Raw genomic sequence first — 21,349 nt, 5'->3', positions numbered from 1 at the left:
GAACCCAAGGAAAGATTCAGGGACTTTGGAATGGTGAGTAGGAGCCAGCTACCAGAAGGTCTAGAGGAAGAGCTTTCCAGGCAGATGGAATAGGGAAGGAAAGACTCTAGGGCAGGAATAACCTTGCTGAGTTCAGGAAACAGAGGTCCCATGAGGCTGGGGAAAGTGGCATGAAATGAAGTTAAAGAGAAAGGCAGGGATCCAATCACAATCATAGGAGTGGTTGGAGGGACTTGCAGGCTAGGGATAAAATCTGGGCAGGGCTGGGCTGCCCGAAGAGATAGAAATGTTCCCTTAGAGGCCCCAATTTAATACTGCAGAACAGCAGAGGAGGTGCAGCAAGGCAACCCAGCCCAACCTGGCTGAGCCTCCTACATGAAGATGGCATGGCATGAACGGGAGGAAACACAAAGACCAATAGTTTGCAACACGGAATGCCAGTGACCTAAAGACCCTCACCAAGAGCCACACCAACCACTCAAACCCAGAAAATCAGGAGAATTTGAGAGGATATTTAGACCACAAGCCCAATTCAAAGCTGCAGAGTCTCCTAAGTGACTTCCTCTGAGGATGGGGATGCACCTTCCCATTCCCTTGTCTGCAGAAAAATGGGAAATCTTTTATACAGTCGATGGCAGTACATGGAAGTTTATTACTCACTAGCTCAGGGCTTGTCTGCTAAAAATGTATAGCTAGACTGTGTATATGTGTGTATATATATATATATATATATACAGTTTTAACCAATGTCTGATGGTGGGTATGGTGGCAATGGAACCATAAGGTTCCACTAAAGTGTAAAAAATACTGGAATGTAACACCACCCAGTAGATTTCAGAGTCCTAATGAGCTTCTATTCAACCCTAGTCTTAACTATTTTACTTGGGAGAAAATGATGATATATAACCCTTAAATGTCTATTTTTAAAGGGCTTATTTTTAAATTATTTGCCCCTTCTGTCTGGAGTTTCTGTATTGTCGCCACCCTTCACAAAGCCACTGTCATCTCTTACCTGGATTATTGCAATAACGAACTAGTTTATCTTTCTGCTTCCATGCTTGTATCCTTACAGGCTGTTTCTCAAACAGTAATCAGAGTGAATCTTCTAAACACTAAATCAGGACTTCTTTTTCCCAGTAATGGTGGGCTAGGTTATTTGGATCAACCCTCTGGCTGAAAGTAACTTGAAAGAGGAAAACTGAACAAACGTTAAGAAACATTTTCTTAAGGTCAATGAAGAGATGATGAAACAGTAAGGAATAATCAAGCTAAAATGTGAAGTGGACTTAAGAAGGGTAAGAAGTCATGGGAGCCGCTTTCACCCTGAAGGTACTTGCATATTCTCCAAATTAGAATGTTAGTGTCAAGGGTCCCAGTGCACAGAAATCAAAGCCAGGGGCTTGCAAAGTAGGGAGTCTGATAGGAGACTCTGGTAAACAGGCACTAAGGGATCCCCCAGCCCCCTAAGTGTAGGAGAAGGGACCTATATGACTTTAGTCTAACCAAGAGAATATGGCAAAGTGATAGGATGTTACTCTCATGACTGTTATGTTATAAAAGTCTTGGTCTTGTGAGTAGACACATGGCAAGGAGCTTAGGGCAGCTTCTAGCAAGAAATTAAAGCCACAGATTCAAGAAACCCTATGAATTGCAATAAACACAGAAAGAATCAACACCTAGAGTCATCATAATGAAATTATTTAAAAACCAAAGAAAAGGAGAAAAGCTGAAAATCTGCTAGAGAAAAGGATAAATTATGTTTTAGAAAGGTACATGGTACATGGGAGACATAATAAACATTTGTTAAATGAGTAACAATCACACTATATTTGGGAGCTTTTTTGCTTACTAGCTCTATGACCTATGTCACTTAACCTCTTTGAAACTCAGTCTCCTAACCCGCAAAATGTAGATAACAAAACCTACTTTATAGGGAAAATCGTCAGGATTAAGTTCATATTGAGTTATACATAGAACACCTAACGACTCCTAGAGTATACTAGGTGCTCTTGTTCTAGGCTGATTCTCTCTCAAATTTGGGTTTCGGGTCTGTTCTATGAAAATTTACTCTTTAATCCAGATCTCCAGTTCAGGTTTTCTTCGCAGTTCCAAACATCCATCTTGAAATAATTCTATATCTAAAACACATTTCCTTCCTTCCCTTTTAAAGTGCTGGAGAAAAACAAGTCCTCCCGCAGTAACACCTATTCAGCCACAGGGGGAAAAAAATAGGTGAATGAGCAAACATCTAGCTTAGGGTGCACCTGCTAATTCCCTGACCTAAATTATACTCCATGGTATTTTCTTTTTTTTTTTTTTAATTATTTATTTATTATTATTTATGGCTGCATTGGGTCTTCATTGCTGCGCGTGGGCTTTCTCTAGTTGTGGCGAGCGGGGGCTACTCTTCGTTGCGGTGCACGGGCTTCTCATTGCAGTGGCTTCCCTTGTTGTGGAGCACGGGCTCTAGGCACACGGGCTCAGCAGTCATGGTTCACAGGCTCTAGATCACAGGCTCAGTAGTTGTGGCACGCAGGCTCAGTAGTTGTGGCTGGCGGCTCTAGAGTGCAAGCTCAGTAGTTGTGGCTCACGGACTTAGTTGCTCCGCGGCATGTGGGATCTTCCCGGGCCAGGGATCAAACCCGTGTCCCCTGCATTGGCAGGGGGATTCTTATCCACTGTGCCACCAGGGAAGTCCCTCCATGGTATTTTCTGAATTTCAGTCATGATAAGAATCACCTGGGGCAGTTGTTAGTACTACAATTTTTTGTTCTCTTTGCCTGAACTCTATGATTCTTTAGGTTTAAGGTAAAACCCAGGAATCTGATTTTTGAACAGCACCCAGGTGACTCTAACCTTCATGGAACAGTGGGACTATGTCTAGGAGGTGAGGATTACAATATTGGCCAAACCACTGATTAATGTGAGTGAACAAGTATTTCCTGCTATAGGAAAGGAGAGATGAAAAATATAAACAAGAGGCTAGATCTGTGAAGGTGAATGCAACATGACCCATGTCTGGACAGGTTCACCAACTTTTGGAAGACATAGGTGTACATAAAATACCTTACAGCAAACAGACTACACTCCCATTGAATGCACGATAATGGACAAAATAGGGCTTTTGATTGTAGGGACTTGGGAAAGCTTTGTGAAGGAAGTACGCTCTGAGTTAGACTACTCTCTAGAGCTCTAGAGTTTTTTCAGGTGAATGTAAAAAGGAATTCCAGGGAAGAAAAATAGTTTTAAGCAAAGTAAGAGAGGTAGAAAATTCCCATGTTGGTTCTAGTAAAAGCAAGAAAACTGAGAGATTGGTTCAAGATAGCGGAGTAGAAGAACGTGCGCTCACTCCCTCTTGTGAGAGCACCAGAATCACAATTAACTGATGAACAATCCTCGACAGGAAGACACTGGAACTCACCAAGAAAGATACCCCACATCCAAAGACAAAGGAGAAGCTGCAATGAGACAGTATGAGGGGCACAATAACAATAAAATCAAATCCCTTAACTGCTGGGTGGGTGACTCACAAACTGGAGAACACTTATGCCACAGAAGTCCACCCACTGGAGTGAAGGTTCTGAGCCCCACGTCAGGCTTCCCAACCTGGAGGTCCCGCGATGGGAGGAGGAATTCCTGGAGAATCAGACTTTGAAGGCTAGTGGGATTCGATTGCAGGACTTTGACAGGACTGGGAGAAACAGAGACTCCACTCTTGGAAGGCACACACAAAGTAGTGTGCGCATTGGGACCCAGGGGAAGGAGCAGTGACCCCATGGGAAACTGAACCAGACCTACCTGCTAGTGTTGGAGGGTCTCCTACAGAGGCGGGGGATGGCTGTGGCTCACCATGGGGACAAGAACACTGGCAGCAGAAGTTCTGGGAAGTACTCCTTGGCATGAGCCCTCCCAGAGTCCACCATTAGCCCCACCAAAGAGCTGGGTAGGCTCCAGTGCTGGGTTGCCTCAAGCCAAACAGCCACCAGGGAGGGAACCCAGCCCCACCCATCAGCAGACAAGCGGATTAAAATTTAACTGAGCTCTGCCCACCAGAGCAACACCCAGCTCTACCCACCACCAGTCCCTCCCATTAGGAAGCTTGCACAAGCCTCTTAGATAGCCTCATCCACCAGAGGGCAGACAGCAGAAGCAACAAAAACTACAATTCTGCAGCCTGTGGGATGGAAACCACATTCGCAGGAAGACAGACAAAATGAAAAGGCAGAGGACTTTGTACCAGATGAAGGAACAAGATAAAACCCCAGAGAAACAACTAAATGAAGTGGAGATAGGCAACCTTCCAGAAAATGAATTCAGAATAATGATAGTGAAGATGATCCAGGACCTCAGAAAAAGAATGGAGGGCAAAGATCGAGAAGCTGCAAAAAATGTTTAACAAAGACCTAGAAGAATTAAAGAACAAAAAACCAGAGATGACCAATACAATAACTGAAATGAAAAATACACTAGAAGGAATCAATAGCAGAATAACTGAGGCAAAAGAATGGATAAATGACCTGAAATATAGAATGGTGGAATTCACTGTCATGGAACAGAATAAAGAAAAAAGAATGAAAAGAAATGAAGAAAGCCTAAGAGAACTCTGGGACAACATTAAATGCAATAACATTCACATTATAGGGGTCCCAGAAGGAGGAGAGAGAGAGAAAGGACCCGAGAAAATATTTGAAGAGATTATAGTTGAAAACTTCCCTAACACGGGAAAGGGAATAGCCACCCAAGTCCAGGAAGCGCAGAGAGTCCCAGGCAGGATACACCCAAGAAGAAGCAGGCTGAGACACATAGTAAGCAAACTGACAAAAATTAAAGACAAAGAAAAATTATTGAAAGCAACAAGGGAAAAACGACAAGTAACATACAAGGGAACTCCCATAAGGTTAAGAGCTAATTTCTCAGCAGAAACCCTACAAGCCAGAAGGGAGTGGCACGATATATTTAAAGTGATGAAAGGGAAGAAACTACAAACAAGATTACTCTACCCAGCAAGGATCTCATTCAGATTCGACACAGAAATCAAAAGCTTTACAGACAAGCAAAAGCTAAGAGAATTCAGCACCACCAAACCAGCTCTACAACAAATGCTAAAGGAACTTCTCTAAGTGGGAAACACAAGAGAAGAAAAGGACCTACAAAAACAAACCCAAAACAATTAAGAAAATGGTCATAGGAACATACATATCGATAATTACCTTAAACGTGAATGGATTAAATGCTCCAACCAAAAGACACAGGCTTGCTGAATGGATACAAAAAGAAGACCCATATATATGCTGTCTACAAGAGACCCACTTCAGACCTAGGGACACATACAGACTGAAAGTGGGGGGTGGAAAAAGATATTCCATGCAAATGGAAATCAAAAGAAAGCTGGAGTAGCAATACTCATATCAGATAAAACAGACTTTAAAATAAAGAATGTTACAAGAGACAAGGAAGGACACTACATAATGATCAAAGGATCAATCCAAGAAGAAGATATAACAATTATAAATATATATGCACCCAACATAGGAACACCTCAATACATAAGGCAACTGCTAACAGCTATAAAAGAGGAAATCAACAGTAACACAATAATAGAGGGGGACTTTAACGCCTCACTTACACCAATGGACAGATCATCCAGACAGAAAATTAATAAGGAAACACAAGCTTTAAATGACACAATAGACCAGATAGATTTAATTGATATTTATAGGACATTCCATCCAAAAACAGCAGATTACACTTTCTTCTCAAGTGCGCATGGAACATTCTCCAGGATAGATAACATCTTGGGTCACAAATCAAACCTCAGGAAATTTAAGAAAACTGAAATCATATCAAGTGTCTTTTCTGACCACAATGTTATGAGATTAGAAATCAATTACAGGGAATTGATAAAGCAGTAAAAAACACAAACACATGGAAGCTAAACAATAACAAAGAGATCACTGAAGAAATCAAAGAGGCAATCAAAAAATACCTAGAGGCAAATTGCAACGAAAACACGACGATCCAAAACCTATGGGATGCAGCAAAAGCAGTTCTAAGAGGGAAGTTTATAGCAATACAAGCCTACCTCAAGAAACAAGAAAAATCTCAAATAAACAATCTAACCCTAACCTAAAGGAACTACAGAAAGAAGAAAAAACAAAACCCAAAGTTAGTAGAAGGAAAGAAATCATAAATATCAGAGCAGAAATAAATGAAATAGAAACAAAGAAAACAATAGCAAAGATCAATAAAACTAAAAGCTGGTTCTTTGAGAAGATAAACAAAATTGATAAACCTTTAGCCAGACTCATCAAAAAAAAGAGGGAGAGGACTAAAATCAATAAAATTAGAAATGAAAAAGGAGAAGTCACAGCAGACACTGCAGAAATACAAAGCATTCTAAGAGACTACTACAAGCGACTCTATGCCAATAAAATGGACAACCTGGAAGAAACAGACAAATTCTTAGAAAGGTATAACCTTCCAAGACTGAACCAGGAAGAAATAGAAAATATGAACAGACCAATCACAAGTAATGAAATTGAAACTGTGATTAAAAATCTTCCAATAAACAAAAGTCCAGGACCAGATGGCTTCACAGGTGAATTCTATCAAACATTTAGAGAAGAGCTAACACCCATCCTTCTCAAACTCTTCCAAAAAATTGCAGAGGAAAGAACACTCCCAAACTCATTCAATGAGGCCACCATCACCCTGATACCACAACCAGACAAAGATACTATAAAAAAAAGAAAATTACAGACCAATATCATGGATGAATATGATGCAAAAATCCTCAGCAAAATACTAGCAAACAGAATCCAACAACACATTAAAAGGATCATACACCATGATCAAGTGGGATTTATCCCAGGGATGCAAGGATTTTTCATATGCAAATCAATCAATGTGATACACCATGTTAACAAATTGAAGAAGAAAAATCATATGACCATCTCATTAGATGCAGAAAAAGCTTTTGACAAAATTCAACACCCATTTAGGGTAAAAACTCTCCAGAAAGTGGGCATAGAGGGAACCTCCCTCAACATAATAAAGGCCATATATGACAAACCCACAGCTAACATCGTTCTCAATGGTGAAAAACTGAAAGCATTTCCTCTAAGATCAAGAACAAGACAAGGATGTCCACTCTCACCAATATTATTCAACATAGTTTTGGAAGTCCTAGCCACGGCAATCAGAGAGGAAAAAAAATGAAAAGAAGAAGTAAAGCTGTCACTGTTTGCAGATAACATGATACTATACATAGAGAATCCTAAAGATGCCACCAGAAAACTACTAGAGCTAATCAATGAATTTGGTAAAGTTGCAGGATACAAAATTAATGCACAGAAGTCTCTTGCATTCCTATACACTAATGACAAAAGATCAGAAAGAGAAATTAAGGAAACACTCCCATTCACCATTGCAACAAAAAGAATAAAATACCTAGGAATAAACCTACCTAAGGAGGTAAAAGACGTGTACTCAGAAAACTATAAGACACTGATGAAAGAAATCAAAGATGATACAAACAGATGGAGAGATATATGATGTTCTTGGACTGGAAGAATCAACATTGTGAAAATGACTATACTACCAAAAGAAATCTACAAATTCAATGCAATTCCTATCAAATTACCAGTGGCATTTTTTACAGAACTAGAACAAAAAATCTTAAAATTTGTATGGAGACCCAAAAGACACTGAATAGCCAAAGCAGTCTTGAGGGAAAAAAACGGAGCTGGAGGAATCAGACTCCCTGACTTCAGACTATACTACAAAGCTACAGTAATCAAGACAATAGGATACTGGCACAAAAACAGAAATATAGATCAATGGAACAGGATAGAAAGCCCAGAGATAAACCCACGCACCTATGGTCAACTAATCTATGACAAAGGAGGCAAGGATATACAATGGAGAAAAGACAGTCTTTTCAATAATTGGTGCTGGGAAAACTGGACAGCTACAAGTAAAAGAATGAAATTAGAACACTTCCTAACATCATACACAAAAATAAACTCAAAATGGATTAGAGACCTAAATGTAAGACTGGACACTATAAAACTCTTAGAAGAAAACATAGGAAGAACACTCTTTGACATAAATCACAGCAAGATATTTTTTGATCCACCTCCTAGAGAAATGGAAATAGAAACAAAAATAAACAAATGGGACCTAATGAAACTTAAAACCTTTTGCAAAGCAAAGGAAACTACAAACAAGATGAAAAGACAACCCTCAGAATGGGAGAAAATATTGGCAAATGAAGCAACGGACAAAGGATTAATCTCCAAAATATATAAACAACTCATGCAGCTCAATATTAAAAAAACAAACAACCCAGTCAAAAAATGGGCAGAAGACCTAAATAGACATTTCTCCAAAGAAGATATACAGATTGCCAACAAACACATGAAAGAATGCTCAACAAATGCTGGAGAGGGTGTGGAGAAAAGGGAACCCTCTTGCACTGTTGGTGGGAATGTAAATTGATACAGCCACTATGGAGAACAGTACGGAGGTTCCTTTAAAAACTAAAAATAGAATTACCATTTGATCTACCAATCCCACTACTGGGCATATACCCAGAGAAAACCATAATTCAAAAAGACACATGCACCCCAATATTCATTGCAGCACTATTTACAATAGCCAGGTCATGGAAGCAACCTAAATGCCCATCGACAGACAAATGGATAAAGAAGTAGTGGTACATATATACAATGGAATATTACTCAGCCATAAAAAGGAATGAAATTGGGTCATTTGTAGAGATGTGGATGAATCTAGAGACTGTCATACAGAGTGAAGTAAGTCAGAAAGAGAAAAACGAATATCATATATTAACGCATATATGTGGAACCTAGAAAAATGGTACAGATGAACCGCTTTGCAAGGCAGAAATAGAGACACATATGTACAGAACAAACGTATGGTCACCAAGGGGGGAAAGTGGCCGGGGGGTGGGGGGGTGTGATGAATTGGGAGATTGGGATTGACATATATACACTAATACGTATAAAATGGATAACTAATAAGAACCTGCTGTACAAAAAAATAAAATAAAATTTAAAAATTAAAAAAAAAAAAGAAAAAGAAAACCGAGGTATTCCTTCCATACCTTCAAGGGAATGCCTGTGCTCAACGGTGGGATGTAGAAAGGACCAGGTGGAAGTGAGTGGACAGTTTGAAGATGCAGAAGATCTGAGCAGATTAGGGGACAGAATGGGTTAGAAGAGGAAGCAGAAACCTTAAAGATCTACAGTGAGGCTAGGAGCCACTGAGACAGAGAAAGCCCAAGATCAGGTCCTGCCTCAGGACTCCTAAATCCCACACCTTCAGGGATCACTTTCTGACTCCATAACTGACTGGCAGATCCTGAAACTTTAGCCCCCAAATGCCAAAACTCTCACTAATCTACCCTCATAATGGGTCGAGACCCTGAGATTCCCTCCTGAGACTTTAAATACTTCCCTGCCTGCTCTGATCCCTGCCTAACTATCTAGCATCTTTCATTTGTTCAAAAGTTCTGCTTGTTCTTGCATCAGGACCACTTTCTTCTTTTTATCAGCAATTTCCTCTGCCCCAAAATGTTTTCCTCCTCCTCTTCATTTGATTAACTTGTATTCATTTGTCAGGTCTCTGTTTAAATAGTTGTCACTCAGACAAGCCTTTTCCTACTTAGTCTAAATTGTTCGCCCATTATCTCTTACACACCCTTTGAATTTTTCTTCATAGCACCTACAAATATTTCAAATTACATACGTATTTGTGTTTGTGGCTCTCTTCCTTCACACAATAAACTCCATGAACCCCATCTGTTTCCCTCACCACTCTTGGCTTGGTACCTAGCCCTGGGCAATATTTCACCATTAATATTTGCTTAAAAAAAGAGGGAGAGAAGGGGACTGTGACCTTAATAACTATTAGCCTGAGGCCTTGGCACACCCGATTCTCCAAGATCCTCTGCATTCTCAAGACCCTAATGCCTTTCCTGTCTTCTCCAGAGCTTGTGCCTGGGTTCAAATCCTGATGTCAATATTCACTAGCTGTGGTTCACTGTTTAAACTGTCTATACTGTTTAAATCTCAGTTTCCTTTTCCTATAAAACTGAGATGATAACAATTCCTACCATATAGGGTTGTGAGGAGGATTATGAAAGAATCCATGTAAAACATCTAACAGAGTTACCTGGAAAATAGTGATTGATAAAGATTAGCTGCCATTATTGTTGTTGCTAGTAACTAATCACCTCCAAGATTCAAGCTATTGGGTTTTTTTCCATAAGAAAGTTCTCCTTTTATTAATATCTATAAAGAGATCTTATAAAATAAATACATTCTCATTAATATACATAAAGGATCTTATAAATCAACAAGGAAATAGAAAAATGGGTGAAGGTTATAAACATGCCAATTCACAAAAAAAGTTCCAAAATTTTTAATATATATTATCAGAGTGGAGAGAAGGAGAGAAAGGGGCACAGTCTGGCTCTCAGATACCTCTTACATCTTCCCTCTTACCGTTTTTCCCTCTAGCGTTGGGAAAGAAGGAAAAGCCAAAAGGCAAGTGCCTCTTTCCTTGACGGGGTGATGCCACGTCACCTTCTCTGTGGGAGGTTTCTGTTTCTCTGGCTGACACAGCCTGACACGATGCCCCCGTGAGCACTGGTTCTTGTGGAGCACACATCTGGTTCTTTGGAGGACACAGATTTCTCTACCTCTTATCATGCCCCTTAAAACCCCCCTCACCAGAAATATATTTCTGGGGATCGCCAGTGACATCTCATGCATGCTCTCCATGAACTCCCGTGTGGCTTCTGCCATTGTTTTCTTCACTGGAGCACTTCCACTGTCCTAGCACCCTGTTGTCGGCTGCTGCCAGGGTTTCACCTCCCAGGAGCCATGATGTTCTCCTCCAGTTGTGGGGAGGACACCCAACTCCCGACTCTGTGTCACACAGATTCAAGATGAGTAAGATGGTACCATTCTCATAAATGGATTCTGCAATGGACTCCTCTGAGGAAATGGTCCCAGAGCATGACCTGGGGAGATTATTGGGCTTACAATCCTGCATTCTACCTTCATTCCATTTTGCCCTCTTTACTCTATATTCTTCAATTTATTCCCTTCTTAAGGTATGATTCAGCAGGGTCAACGTCCCCCAGGAGATTGTTAGAAATGAAGAATCTCAGGCCCATTCCCCAGACCTTCTAAATCAGAACCTGCATTTTAAAAAGATCCCCAGGTAATGACTATACACATTAAAGTTTGAGAAATTCTGATATATGGGCAGAATTTTTGAATTCTCCTGCTCGATTTATTTATATCCATGTTCATTTTTAGCCCCCATAGGTCTATTTCTTCCTTTTTGCATACCCAGTTGACTGTACAGGCATTCCTTAGCCGCTGAGCTGGTCGGCCCATAGTATCTACCAGAGTAGTTCTGTAGGGATTGCACTTAAGCAGCCTCACATCTGTTCACTGTAGAGTCCCTAATAATTAAAAATAAATAAATAACCCAACCCAGTATGATAGGTTATCATATAGAGATAAATGGTAGATTTTGAAGGAATGTTGAAGTCATCCGCACCTGTAACTCCATAATACCCTCTGTTTTAAGATATTTCAATACATTATGGAGGGGGAAATGATTATGATGCACCTACTTTGTTAGCAAATGCACACATTCACTGTACTTAGAAATAAACAGCACAGATTACGTTGAAATCGTACATGCAGATGATCCTTGAAGATAATTCTCTCCTCAGCCCATAACTTGTATCAGAGATCGGTTTGAGGACATTAATGCTCTCAGCAGAGAGGTTGAAAAGGGCTCTAGCTAGTGTGGTGTCCACTCCAAGGTAGAGGGTCTCTAGAATTCACCCAAAGTTTCTTTGGCACACTTCCTGGGATGGAAGTCACACAAAATACAAAGAACTGCCTTATGAGTGAGTTTTTAGAATTCACTACATCTTCCTTATGGTTTGATTTCGCCATGGTTTTGACCAGCTGAATGAGCCACCACTGATTCTTTTTTCCTCCTCTGATAAAAATAACCTTTAGCTCTAGAACTTTCTGTCTGATGAATCCCACAGAATATTCAATATAAGAAGCCAATGCTAGAAGACCTTCAAAAAAAAACATGTTATCTTGCTATTATTTTCCTGTTTGGCTGCTGTGTCCTTTGTGGTTGACAAGTTTCTCAGAGCCTGCAGGGTCTTTTTCTGGCTAGGATATCCTGGGGATGGAAACTTCCAAAGTCCTGTAGAACCATTTTAGGGGTATAGCGGTTGGCTTACTAGAGGTCAGGGAATAGGCTGTCTTCTTTGGAGCAAACTTGTGCAGCCATTATGTGAAAAGGGTAGCATCTGATAGGATGTGCTCCAAAAGCAACTTTATTTTTTTTCCTGCTCCCTCTGCTTGGGGGCTAGTTTCTTCCTTGCCCATGGATGAAATCTCAAGTGGGTCTGTAGCTTTTCCAGACACTCATAGAAAAATTTTAAAGTCCTCCGGTCAATTTTAGTCACAAAATAGCCTCGTTTCAGTTGTTGAAATGTCCAGTCCCATGTAATAGTTAAAACTCTGAGCTTTGTTTAAGGCAAATATTTCTCCTTTCTCTGCTTGCCTAGCCCAGGCTGATTCAGGCTGGAAGCCTGAAGTGAGGAGAGGGAAGTAGGGGCCGAAGGGGGCAGGGGAGGCATAACTGTCTTCTTTGTTTTCCCACTTAATGCTTCTACTCCTCCAAATCCACTCCCTCTAGGGCTTGGGTCCAACAGGGGGTGGAGGTGGGAGGAGGGAGGAGTGAGAGGAGGAAAGACCTTACTTTAGGGGAACTGTAACACTTAGAGGTGGTGATCCAGGATTTTAACGGACATTCACTATGGACTCCTCTTACGGCGCGCTTTCATGGGGCCCTTGGAAATGGCTCCACTGAAAACACTGGACTACAACACCTTCTGTGCTGGCCACGTGTTCCACTGGCTTCTGCATTTGATTCCAACCCCCTGTTGCTAGCAGCTGCTAGCAGCAAGCCCACTTAGGCGGGGGGCTCCTTGGAAACGACCCTTCTCTCCCTTCCCCCATTTGGCCCACAAGAAACATACTTTTCTGTCCTGCGTTTAATGGTGTATGCATTCCTCCTCATCCTAGCGCCTGACTCCAGCCACAGCCACTGGCCTTTAATCCTCTCCGGCATGGGTCAGACACCAGTTGCTTTGGTCCTCTCAGTTCTAAGGGAACTGATCTTTCAAAGCCCCTTCTCACGAGATTTGAGATAAGGAGGTGCTCGGCCTCGGGTAACAGGAAGAGGTAGGAGGGAAAATGCTACAGGGCTTCAGCTGTTTCTTCCAAAGTCTCTTTTCAATTTCTTTGGCTTCAAACCTTGAGGGGTTGAGGGGTGGGTGTTCATCTAAGGGTCACAAAACTATCTCCAAGTAGCTCCTTCTTTGCCTGTCCTACGAAGGTGGTCTCAAAACCCACTTTGAAGTAAGGGGACTTGCCACCTACTGCTTTTTTCTTTGCTTTGGGGCCTCAGCTGCATCGGAAACAGAGGAGAGCCCATTTTAACATCACGTCCTGCTTTCTAGCTCCATATGCACCTGTGAAGTTTCATTTGGAGCCCTCGGAGAAGGAGGCATCTCTGCCTTTTTTTGAACACTATTTTAGACGTATGAGTGACAGACTGCCTTCTTTTTTTTTCCTTTCTGTCCTTATTAACAGTTTATTACAGTATATTTTTGTGTATTTTTTTTCTCTTTTTTTTAACCATTTAGAAATGAGATTGGGCAATTCACCGTGACTGAGTCAAAAAGAATTTTTACAGAGATGTAGGGGAACCCCGCTGTTTTTCTTGTTGAAAGCAGTTTAAGGCAATTGCTTTTAGATTTCTGGATGTTTTCTTTTTACATTGGAAACTGAAGTTAAGGAGGTTTTAAATAAATTAAAGTTAAACAAAAAAATTTTTTTTAACCTTTAGCTTTTCACATCAGGGTTTCAGAAACATGAGAGGAAGGTGGATTTTTTTGTTTTGTTTTCCACTGTGTGTGTGGCCTGGGTGGTGATATTATGAGTGCTATGTGGGAGTGTCTGGCCGGATTGGATGAAAGCCGTGGGATGTCTGGGCTTGGGGAAGGGCTGTAAATATAATCCCAGAGCAATAAGGTGGAGCCTGGGAGTGACTAGATTACAGGCAGGTCCAGTAGGACCCTATCTTTCTGGCATTGTAGGGAGTGACATCTGCATCTGAATCTTAATGATAACCTATGTAGGAAAAGTTGAGCTTCAATAGAACTATGTATTGTCTATGTACACCCTTCCCATTATCTGATTCTGATCTTCTTGGAGCTGTCTTACTACTCAAGTTGCAGAAAATAGCAATGCAAAACACCTCCCTCACCCCAAACCCCACCCCCAAAAACACTCAGTTTGTGTTCCATTTGCACATGCATTTTAATATTTCTAATCTGTAAATGTGTCTGTTCTTTGGATTCTCACTAATGAGTTAAATAAAATCTTTTAATACATGTTTATACGTGTATTAGAATCATACTTCTTAAATTTTGAAAATGGCCTTTTAACAGTTTTGGAGGGGGTTTCCCTGGTGGCGCAGTGGTTAAGAATCTGCCTGCCAATGCAGGGGACACAGGTTCGAGCCCTGGTCAGGGAAGATCCCACATGCCACGGAGCAGCTAAGCCTGTTCACCACAACTACTGAGCCTGCGCTCTAGAGCCCGCGAGCCACAACTACTGAGCCTGCGTGCCACAAATACTGAAGCCCACGCGACTAGAGCCCGTGCTCCACAACAAAAGAAGCCACCGCAATGAGAAGCCCGCGCACCGCAACGAACAGTAGCCCCTGCTTGCCACAACTAGAGAATGCCTGGGCAGAGCAACGAAGACCCAATGCAGCCAAAAATAAATAAATTAAAAAAAAAAAACAGTATTGGAGGTCTGCCACCAAGGTGCATTCATCTGATGAGCCAGGTAAACTTCATCACCAGAGATGTGCTTAAGACCAGACCCATCTCTTCTTGGCTCCCAGAGGTGAATCCAAAGTGACAAGGCATCTTTGCTGTTTTTCTAATTTAATTTTCCTCTCTACTAATTTTTTATTTTTGGTTTTGGTTTTGGTTTTTGATTCATGTATAGCCAATACTCATTAGTGGCAGCAATGACTGAGAATTTTGTTTTATGGTCTGACCATTTAGTGATCTCTGTAAATGGACTAATGGATTATAGAGATCTATTCTCTGTTGGGTGAGAGATGATGGAGAATTTGGATTGTTAGTCATTTTTGTTAGTTTGTCAGTTTTGAGCCCAAATCAATTGAGTCCTGTGCCCATTGGGAGGGAAAACAAACCTTTCATACCAGGACTGGTGAGATTTGGGGTTTCTGCATTTACTCTTGACCTGTGACTGAAATTTTAGAATCCAAGCTATAAGCCCTCTTTATCTGTCTCTGTATGTCTGTGTGTCTATAGTTTAGAAAGGCCTTTATCCCTCATTGTGTAAATATGTAATATTTTCTTATTTCTAGAGGGTATTAATACATTTGATTATAAAGTCTCATGTTAATTGAGTTCTTTTCTGATTGACTGATAGAGATAAATAAGTGCTTAAATAAAGCAAATATTCCTAAAATTCCCAGAAAGTAGTGAAAATGAACTCCTAAATCTTTAAATGTGTTACACTAATAAAACGTTCTTACAGAAACCATTCAATAACATGTTAAAAATTCCAGCTTATAAATGTAAGTAAATCTTTGGAAAATGAGTAGTTTAGTATTTGGGGTTTAAGAAAAACAGCTATATTTTCTCTAATTTATTAATGTTAAGTGTAATTCCCAACAGTATTCTACTTAGATATGTTTTTTCTAAATTTATACAGGTTTATTGATCAAATAAGTTAACATTATTCATAATGTTAAAGATTATGAAAAATGAAAATTTGTTTTTCACTAATCGAATCATTATTCAGAAAAACTTTTATTTCAATAGTAATTTTGTTTTGCAATATGTCAGCTTGAAGATAATTTTCAAGAGTTTTTGGTAACTTAAAACCTTGGACTGATATTAAAATTAAGTTAATTAATGGATAATCATTGGATACCAAGATCATTCCTAAGTAAGACAGAATACTGGACATTGATTACTAAGCATAATTTTAAGTTTATATACTTTTGCGTCTTATATGCTGTAAGAGACTGTGTCTTTGGGTCTGTTAATGAATATGTTCATTTTTGCCACTTTGATAAGTTGTACTGTAAGGGATATAAGTGTCTATGGAAAGTTTTGTTATGTGTAGCTATGAACCCTGCTGGTCTGTTAAAAAGCTAAAAAGCTGGTATCTGGGACTTCTCTGGTGGTCCAGTGGTTAAGACTCCACGCTTCCACTTCAGGGGACACGGGTTCGATCCCTGATCAGGAAACTAAGATCCTACATTCTGCACTGCCAAAAAATAAAAAATAAAATAAAAGGCTGGTATGTGACATAGTTTCCGCATGAGGCACGGCCAAAATAAAATAAAATAAAATAAAGAGCGGGTATGTGACATAGTTCACAACTATCCACCTCCTCCCTCCCCCCACCCTAATTTTCTCTGAAACGGAAGTTACTTTGGTTGAAACTTAAAATTTATGTTAGTGGTTGAGACTGTATTGAGGAGCACAGAGAAATACAACTGTGTGTGTGCTCCTGTTTTTCGAGAAAAAAAGAGTAGTTTTGTCCTAAAGCAATGGTTCTCAAGGTTTTGTCTATATGTTTTGTTTTGTCTCCAAAGCCCCCTTTGCACTCTTCAAGCATATTGAGGGCCTTAAAGGGAGAAGGGGGCTAGGGATGGTGCGTTTAATTATCAACACAACATATTGGAAACTGAATTGAGAAACGTTTATAATTCTTATTTATTGAGTTATTTGAAGATAGCAACAATGACTGCATTGCATATTAATAACATCTTCATATTATGAAATTCATTCTGACATTGTAGACGCCCTGAGATGGGTCCTAAAATAAAGTGTCAGTTTGTTCCAGAATATAAAAGAACACGATGAAGGGCAAAATTTGGAAATAATCTACCATTTTAACCGTTTTTAAGTGTACTTTAGTATGTCTACATTGTTGTGCCACTGTCACCACCATCCATCCCCAGAAGTTTTTCAACTTCCCAAACTGAAACTTCGCACCTGTTAAACAATTAACTCCCCATCCTACCCTCCCTCCAACCCGTGGCAACCACCATTCTACTTTCTTTCTGGAAATAAATTTTATTTGCCTTGGTTTATAATACCTGAGTCTGAAAAGCTATGAAATGTGTTAAAATTTCACCAAAGTTTGCTTGATTTTGATGGCCATGTTTCCCTGGTTTACTGCTTATTGTCTTCACCTCCAATATGGAAAGTTCTTTTTGTGTGTGTACTTTGCCTATATAGCAAAAGATTCTGTGTCTTATAATATGTTGATTGTATTATGTTCTTGATTATCTTTAAAAAGCAAACAAAGGTTCCTCACTTAGAAAAGAACTAAGATTCTTTACAATCATGTTACATTCTCTGCTTGTCTTTAGATGTTTTATTGTCACTTTCAAATGACAACATTTGAAAAACAACAACTGTTGTTTCTGAGGCACCCATGATCCTATCTCAAGAGTTCAAATCTCCTAACAACTCTTGATTTTTGCCTCCCTAAACCTATCTTTGAGATTTCCCAGTGGGTCTCTCAAACCCCAAAAGATCTGTTCTTTCACCTTATGAAAGAGAGGAGTTATTTCTAAATAATTAGGTTTTATTTATGTTGTTATTGATGAGCTTCATGGAAAGATTTGTCAAATCAGAAAAGATGCTTAGCCTTCCCTAGGTTAAATTTGTATAAGTAAAATATTATTGCTGTAACTATTTTAGAACTTGAATGATTCATGGGAAGTCCCTGGAGATTTATCAGTGTTTCTGTTTATCTGTATCCTGATGATGCTTTGCCTGATGTTAGGCAACAGCAAAATAGTGTTGTTAGTCATATTTTTAGTTATTATTTAAAACGTTTATTTGGTTGGAATCTTTCTTCTTTAATTTGAATCTAGCGTCTTCTAGGCCAGTGATTTTCATTTGGGGATAAATATCTGACTTATCTGTAGAGTTTTAATTAAAATACAGATGTTTAGGACCTACTCCAAATCTCATTACTTGATATTCTTGATACATTCTTGGTATATTTTTAGTGTATTGCATATATATATTAAGACTCAGGAATTTTGCATATCTCAAGAATTTTTCCTCTGTAACAAGTATGTTCATCCATTTTTATAAGCCAGATGTAAAATTCAGTATCTTCTTTGAAAATAGCCTTAATCATTATGTGCATAGACATTTTGTCATAGCTTTATGTGTTTATTTATTTATTTGGATTAACACTGTTTTGCATGACAGAAACAACTAAATTTCCTTGTCAGTTGCATCATGCTTGTTATGAACTCTCTCCAGTAATTACCATAGTTATTTTAAGTCTCTGGCATCTACAGATAGCTTTTTTTTTTTAATATAAATTTATTTATTTTATTTTATTTATTTTTGGCTGCTTTGGGTCTTCGTTGCTGCACACGGGCTTTCTCTAGTTGCGACGAGCGGGGGCTACTCTTTGTTGTGGTGCGCAGGCTTCTCATTGCGGTGGCTTCTCTTATTGCAGAGCACGGGCTCTAGGCACACGGGCTTCAGTAGGTGGCACGTGGGCTCAGTAGTTGTGGCTCGCAGGCTCTAGAGCGCAGTTTCAGTAGTTGTGGCGCACGGGCTTAGTTGCTCCGCGGCATGTGGGATCTTCCCAGACCAGGAATCGAACCCGTGTCCCCTGAATTGGTGAGCGGATTCTTAACCACTGTGCCACCAGGGAAGTCCCTACAGATAGTTTTTTGTATTGCTTGGAAGCTTCCCTGAAGGCTCTGCAATCAGCTGCAGAGGCCAGATCACGTCCTTGACAAAGATACATGGTCCCCAGAGCCCAAGGAAAAGGACTGTACCAGGTACTTCAAACTACTGACACTTCAATGAATAGATCTTGGGTACAGGCTTCTGATGTCATCACTTAAACAATTTTAAGACCGTACTGAAGGGAAAAAAAAAAAAGACCGTACTGTTGGGCTAGATCAGGATTTCCAGAACTCTTTTTAGTAAGAAGCAGATGGGTTCATGATGCTGCTAACCCAAGATCCAGCAGAACAAGAATTGATTACAAAGAATGGATGAACTAATGAGAGAGGATTGTAGCTACTTGTTTGGAATATTGTTGATATTGTTTTACTTGTTTGGAATATTGTTGATATTGTTTTAATGTTCTATTTTCTGGATACATAAGGAAGCCCTTTTTCTTTCTTGTTAACTTATTTATAAGCCATAACAATTTAGTAGATTCTGATTTTGTAAACTGAAATGAAACATCTTTAGATGATGTTTTATTCTCCCTACTTGATTCCCCTTCCAAATTCAGAAATTTTTATTAAATATTCTTACTTTTAAATGATAACTTACTTATTTGCATAGGTTCAATAAGAATCTACCCTCCTTTTTACTAAATATAATTGGAAAAATTGTTATGTAACCAAGGCCTTGTCTGGAATGTCATATTTGAAAATGATGCTTATTTAATTGGGTTCAACCAGCCACTGACTTTTTTTCCCTAAAACTATTTTTAAATGTTTTTGCATTCAAACGTTCACCCCAGATTATGGAGTATGAACTAGCCATTTACACTTTTTCTTTTGTAAAATGGCAATGCTTTTTTAAAATAATATTGTCAATAGGTTGCTCATTTCCGTTACTTCAGACACAAAATTCAAAATCAGCTGTTTTCCACCTCTTGATTCTTTTGGATTGCTCCAACTTTCTTCCATGTGCTTACATAGGAAACAAAATACTGTTATAAAAAAATGCTTTTTTTATGTTTCAATTAGTCTGTTAGTTATGAAGATTAGCTGTCCAAAGCAGTACTGTTATTCTTGTCTCCTTCTTGTATCCTTCATTACTGACACAAAGACCTAAGTCCCTTAGCTGGTGCTTTTCTGTATCTGAATGGCTGCAACACAGCTGAACAGCTTTTCTGGTGTGAGATCCTCTGCCAATTTATTTAGAAACTGTGCTATGTGAATAAAGTCTACCTGAAGGAAAATGTCTTCATATAACTGGAGGATTCCTGTCCCAGTTCTAAATAAAAATTCCTCCCCATCTCTGCAAAATACATCCCAGTCTGTACTGGCTGGATCAAGTAGAATAGTGGCTTGTGATGCTATGTGAATATCCAGTCTATCAAGTATATACTAGTGTGAAACCGTAGGACTACTTGATATGAAGAAAATGTGTAAAGAGACTGCCCTCAAAGAATACTTCAGATGTTCCAAAATATTTCAACATCTTGCTGCAATCCACACAGTAAAAGGCCAACTGGGATGGCTTATTCATGAGATTTCCAAATGCAATGAAGGCAACTGCCTCTTCCAAACTGAGAATGAACAATGCCACAATGAAAGACATCCCTTGGACATAACCAACATCAGGTCTGTAACATGAATATGCTCCTGAGATACTGTATAAAACATCCTGATATGGACCATCCTTCTGAAAGATGTAGAGAGATGGAAAGGCATAGGATATGTCCAGCTTAATTCCAGACCAGCATCTGGAGAATCATCATTCTGGACCAGCATTATAAAGAATGATATGTTTAGATAGAAGTTGTTTTACTGAAGCTTTCCCACCATTTCTTTCCTCTGGGGAGGAATACTGCATAAAGTTCAGGAGTGATATTTATTTAGTTCACTTACTACAGCTAGACTCCAAGCTTTACCATGAACACTAGGGGGCAATCCCTGCACTTCAATTCTCCAACCTTTTTCCTACTATGAATTTCTTCCCAGCTGGGCAGTATTTCACTGGTCCAAATTACCATTGCATTTGCAATATTTTCTTCTTAATTCTTTTTTAATGTACTGCTTTAATTTCTCAATTTTAAGACTCAGCTCAAAGGTCTCATGTTCTCGTCACTGAGGTTAAAAGCTTCTTCCACAAATTTGGCAGGAAGATTTTCTTGGAGTAGGCAAAGATTTCAACAGGACACAAAAGCAATCATCAATCATATGATGGCCCATACTCAAGAATCAGAAAGGTGGTAGAGGGTGGCTCAAATTCAAAATTCTTATGTCTTAAAGACTGAAACGGTGATTTATAGGTCCTCCCTGTTCATACTTTTTTTCTGCTGAATGGTTTTTGGATTTTCTGAAGATTCTCTCTGGGAGGGACTTTATCAAATAATTTCCAACAAGGAACACTGTGGACAACTGATCTGAGCTCCTTTTGTCCTTTTTGGAA

General features: G+C 39.5%; 1 pseudogene; it reads right to left on the bottom strand.

The window, feature by feature from the left end:
* Window positions 1–19,955: 19,955 nt before the first annotated feature.
* On the bottom strand, window positions 19,956–21,349 carry LOC103011136 (TBC1 domain family member 12-like; annotated as a pseudogene).

This window comes from Balaenoptera acutorostrata, chromosome 9 (assembly GCF_949987535.1).
Source record: "Balaenoptera acutorostrata chromosome 9, mBalAcu1.1, whole genome shotgun sequence".
Lineage (NCBI taxonomy): Eukaryota > Metazoa > Chordata > Mammalia > Artiodactyla > Balaenopteridae > Balaenoptera > Balaenoptera acutorostrata.
This window is presented reverse-complemented; position numbering and strand designations above follow the sequence as displayed.